Below are 6,000 nucleotides of genomic sequence, written 5' to 3' on the forward strand. Positions count from 1 at the left end.
AAATCTATTGGTAGGCAGCCGGTAATGGGGCAACACAGATTTTTTCCATGGTTTTCCCCTATTCGGCTTTTTTCCCTCTGTTTTCCTTATAATTACTTTTTAGTCCCAAATTTTCAGGGGGTCATGCCCCCCCCCACATTTCCCCCTTGTTGGCACCCATGGGTACTATCTAACTGTCCCACTAGTGCTAAAAACCTCCCAATGATTTCGAATTTGCTTTTCAACTGCTATATTATAGTTCTGTGATCTTGAGGTTTAATCAATTTTGTGTCTCGAGTCCATGCGGGAAGCCGAAGTAGGTACTTGACAAACTTGACATAATGAGACCTTTTTTTTTCTTTTTGAGTAAAGATCTTCCAAAAGGGTGCACAATAAAGAATATGGGGCATTGCAATGGTGCTATACGAAATTTCGAGTGTAGCTCTATTAAGGCAAAGCTTTGCTTTAATAAATGAAGCATATGTAACGAAAATGCGGCACTGAATATGAGCTATCAGCAGCTGACGAGTATGCTTAAGGGGTGAGCCAATTGGCAGTCCCAGGTACGTTATCTCTTCGACATGCTTGATTTCAGAGCTTCCCAGATAGACTAAAGAGGGTCGATCCGATATTTTCTAGTTCAAGAGCACTATTTCTGATTTTTCGGGGTTAAAATCAAGACAGAGCTATATCAGCGTACCTTGGGCTTAATATTTTCAAGATATTGGAAATACTCTCGAAGGACTAGCTGGTATTCAGCTAGAAATAAGAGAAAGATTAAGACCAACCAGGACACAAGATGAGGGACACTGTGCTTCATGATCTAGGACGTAATTATTAAAAAGTTTTGGGGAAGAGACAGATGCCAGCCGGGTATATTTGCAAATATCGACGAGTTTTTCACACCGTGCGAAAGGGCAAAGTTTGTCCGGAGGTCACTTAAGGCGAATTTTCAACCTCAGCTTTTGTCTCGCAAAGGGCTAATGATGAACGTATTCACTCCTCGTTTTTCTGCAAATAAAAGCATGGTGGTATGCACCACTGAGTCGAACGCCCGACAGACATCATGTCCAGACAAAACAAGCGTTTCCCCGCTATCATCTTCATCGACTAAGTCATTTGTCACCACTGTAAAAGCACCAGAACGGCCTAAGCCTTGCTGAAAACCGAACTTGTATGGAGGGCACAACATTTATGCTTCAATTAGTCGACAAACAACAGCCCGAAAAGCCTGCAGAGGGAAGTCAACACAGTTTTCGGGCAGAACGAAGAATACTGAGTAGTCGACTTTTCTTTCTTGGGAATATGGGTCAAGTAACCAATGCAGAAAGAAAATGGGATAACTCCCTGTGCGAAAATCATATGAATTAAAAGAACAAGATGGTATCTAATCTATGTTCCTCCATCCCTCAAATGCATAGTGCTAACCTCACCTATACCGCAAGAAACGTTTCGCCTTAGGCACTTCTACTACGCGCAATGGTACGGAGGGAAAGTGTTATATCAGTAGGCAATCTTCGTGTAAAAAAAATGCTCAAGCTGCTCTTCATAATTCTTTCCCAAATTGTCATCTGGGGCAGAAAACCATTCTCACATGGGTGAACCATTCACATAGCAGAATAACACCTCTCTCTCTCTCTCTCTCTCTCTTTCTCTCTCTCTCTCTTATATATATATATATATATATATATATATATATATATATATATATATATATATATATATATATACAGGAAGATGTCTTTTACATAGCATTAAATAAAACAAACTAGTTTTTTTAACTGAAAGTAAGGAAAAGTCCCGCAATCCCTCGCTCTTTACGCTAAAGCTTTTAATTGTTTTAAAAAGTAGAATTGTGGCAAAGAGTCAAACTTTAGCATAGAGAGCGAGGGATTGCAGAGGGGACAACCCATTTCATATACGGAGTAATTTCTGTTCGTTTTAAGTTTTAATGTCGCTCCTTACTTTCAGTTTAAAAAATAGTTTTTTTTTTAATTTCTGAACGTTTTTGAATTAACACATGTTTGATTTTGGCTCTCCGCACATAAATTATTAAAATGATACGAGTAGAATAAATAGTTGAAATTACTAAAAATACTTTAGCATAAAGAGCGAGGTATTTATCTCCTCCTAAATACCTCGCTATTTATGCTAAAGTTTTTTTAGAGCCCCTCATATGCGTCATAATCTATGTTCGTTTTAAGTTTCAATGCTACTCCTTACTTTCAACTGAAAAAACGTTTTCACGTTTATTTTTTCATTGTTTTTTAAAGTAATGTTAGAAAATCCTGCGCCCTTTTCATTGAATTTTTCTTCGCCCATGACATACTCCTCGAAGGAAAGATCCTCCCACGTAGCCCCTTCCCCTCAACCCCACCACCCAAACCAAAAAAAGACCCCTGAAAACTTCTGTACACTTCCCAATAACCATTGCTGTATGTAAACACTGGTCAAAGTTAGTAACTTGTAGCCCCTCCCCCAGGGATTATGGGGGAGTAAGTCGTTCCTAAAGACATAGTTATTATGGTTTACGACTATGCGGAACAAAATGGCTATCGCAAAATGTTGATGTTGACTTGGGAAAAAATGAGCGTGGGAGGGGGCCTAGGTGCCCACCCGTGATTTGTCTTCTGGCAAAAAATACGAAATTCCACATTTTTGTAGATAGGAGCTTGAAATTATTGCTATAGGGTTCTCTGATACACTGAATGCGATAGTGCGATTTTCGTTAAGATTCTATGACTTTTAGGGGGTGTTTCCACCTATTTTCTAAAATAAGACAAATTTTCTCAAGCTCGTAACTTTTGATGACAAAGACTAAATTTGATGAAACTTATATATTTAGAATCAGCATAAAAATCTGAATCTTTTGATGTATCTTTTAACATCAAATGTTTTGATCGCATCCGTTTTTTAGAGTTTCGTTTACTATTGAGCCGGGTCGCTCCTTAGTACAGTTCGTTACCACGAACTGTTTGATTGGTGTCAAATTCATCTAAGTATGAAAAAAGTAACCGAGTTGAGAATAAACGCGATAAAAAGACCAAGATATTAAAGTGAAAGATCCAAGACTAAAATTTTTCGAAACGATCAAATTTCGTCAAAAAGCCTTGGAAGATCTAGGATCTTCCAAGGGGACACCGCCCAGCGGATTCCTAAGCATATTAGCCTACTACGAATTCTATCATTTAATTGGTACCAACAAATTGAAAGGGGCATAAGCAAAAATAAAATACAAGATATTCCGTAATGAAACTAGAGACTTAAAGTTGAACTTAAAGCAGCAAATATTACCCTAAATCAAGAGCAGACTATCTCGTCAAACCCTTTATCTTGGTTCAAATGTTTAACTTGATTTTATGCTGAAAACTATTCACAAATAAATAAAGGCCGTTGGTAATCGCAATTATTTTATATTTTTTCAGTAATTTTGAACTTAATCTTGCCACAAATGCACCTAATGGAGCTCATTCATTCTCAAGGTTTTGTGCTACAAAAAAGCACGAGCTTTGAATGTCTATGGGTTTAATCAAACAGTTCGTGGTAACGAACTGTAGTAAGGAGCGACCCGGCTCAATAGTAACCAAAACTCTAAAAAATTGAATTTTGATATCAATAGCTACATCAAAAGAATCGCATTTTAATGCTGATTTTAAATATATAAGTTTCATCAAGTTTAGTCTTACCGATCAAAAGTTACGAGCCTGAGAAAATTTGCCTTATTTAGGAAAATAGGGGGAAACACCCCCTAAAATTCGTAGGATCTTAACAAAATGACACCATCAGATTCAGCGTATCAGAGAACCATACTGTAGAAGTTTCAAGCTCCTATCTACAAAAATGTGGAATTTTGTATTTTTTTTTGCCAGAAGACAAATCACGGGTGCGCGTTTATTTGTTTGTTTTTTTTTTCCAGGGGTCATCGTTTCGACCAAGTGGTCCTATAATGTCGCAAGAGGGCTCATTATAACGGAAATGAAAAGTTCTAGTGCCCTTTTTAAGTGACCAAAAAAATTGGACGGCATCTAGGCCCCCTCCCACGCTCATTTTTTCCCAAAGTCAACGGATCAAAATTTTGAGATAGCCATTTTGTTCAGCATAGTCGAAAACCATAATAACTATGTCTTTGGGGATGGCTCACTCCCCCACAATCCCTGGGGGAGGGGCTGCAAGTTAAAAACTTTGACCATTGTATACATATAGTAATGGTTATTGGGAAGTGTACAGACGTTTTCAGGGGGATTTTATTTTGTTTGGGGGTGGGGCTGAGGTGAGGGGGCTATGTTGGAGGATCTTTCTTTGGAGGAATCTGTCATGGGGGAAGAAAAATTCAATGACAAGGGCGCAGGATTCTCTAGCATTACTATAAGAAAACAATGAAAAATAAACATGAAAACGTTTTTTCAAATGAAAGGAAGAAGTAGCATTGAAACTTAAAACGAACAGAGATTATTACGCATATGAGGGGTTCTAAAAATACTTTAGCATAAAGAGCGAGGTATTTAGGAGGAGATAAATACCTTGCTCTTTATGCTAAAGTATTTTTAGTAATTTCAACTATTTATTCTACGGCCTTTCTGATTCAGGGGTCATTCTTAAAGAATTGGGACAAAACTTACGATTTAGTGTAAAGAGCGAGGTATTAACGAGGGTACAAACCCCCTCGTATGCATAATAAAAATATAAGGTTATGAAAGTTTGTTACGTAAGTTAATTCTTAAGTTACGTATATTTTTTACTAATAAAAACGTTCGTTAAAAATTAAAATTTCTAGTTGCCTTTTTAAGTAACCGAAAAATTGGAGGGCAACTAGGCCTCCTTCTCCACCCCTTATTTCTCAAAATCGTCTGATCAAAACTAAGAGAAAGCCATTTAGCCAAAAAAAGAATTAATATACAAATTTCATTTTAATAATTTATGTGCGGAGAGCCAAAACCAAACATGCATTAATTCAAAAACGTTCAGAAATTAAATAAAAAAAAAAAACCAATTTTTTTAGCTGAAAGTAAGGAGCGACATTAAAACTTAAAACGAACAGAAATTACTCCGTATATGAAATGAGTTGTCCCCTCCGCAATCCCTCGCTCTTTACGCTATAAATAAAAAAAACAAGTTTTTTCAACTGAAAGTAAGGAGTGACATCAAAACTTAAAACGCACAGAAATTACTTCGTATATGAAAGAGGCTGCTTCCTCATCAACGCCCCGCTCTTTACGCTAAAGTTTGACTCTTTCTCTCAATTCTTCTTTCTAAAACAGTAAAAAACTTTAGCGTAAAGAGCGGGGCGTTGATGAGGAAGCAGCCTCTTTCATATACGAAGTAATTTCTGTGCGTTTTAAGTTTTGATGTCACTCCTTACTTTCAGTTGAAAAAACTTGTTTTTTTTATTTAATTTCTGAACGTTTTTGAATCAATGCATGTTTTGATTTTGGCTCTCCGCAGAGGAATGATCAAAACGAAATTTGCATATTTTTTTTTTTGGCTCAATGTTTTTCTCATAATTTTGATCGAATGATTTTGAGAAAAAAAGAGCGGGTGACGAAGCCTAGTTGCCCCCCGATTTTTTGGTTAATTAAAAAGGCAACTAGAACTTTTAATTTTTTACGAATCTTTTTATTGGTAAAAGATTTACGTAACTTATAAATTAGCTTACGTAAAGAACTTTTGTATTCTCATGTTTTTATTACATATATGAGGGGATTCGCCCCATCGTCAGTACCTCGCTCTTTACACTAAAGCTTAAATTTTATCCCAATTTATTAAGAATGACCCCCTGAATCACAAAAGCCGTAGAATAAGTAGTTGAAATTACCGAAAATACTTTAGCGTAAAGAGCGAGGTAATAGAAGGAGGTGAGCCCCTCATATGGGTAATAATTTCTGTTTGTTTTAAGTTTTATTGCTGTTCCTTACTTCCAGCTGAAAAAGCTTTTTCACTTTTATTTTTTAATTGTTTTTTTTTTAATAATGCTAGTAAATCCTGCTCTCCCTTCATGGAAATTTTCTTCTCCCATTACAAATT

Source organism: Artemia franciscana, unplaced genomic scaffold, assembly GCF_032884065.1.
Source record: "Artemia franciscana unplaced genomic scaffold, ASM3288406v1 PGA_scaffold_218, whole genome shotgun sequence".
Lineage (NCBI taxonomy): Eukaryota > Metazoa > Arthropoda > Branchiopoda > Anostraca > Artemiidae > Artemia > Artemia franciscana.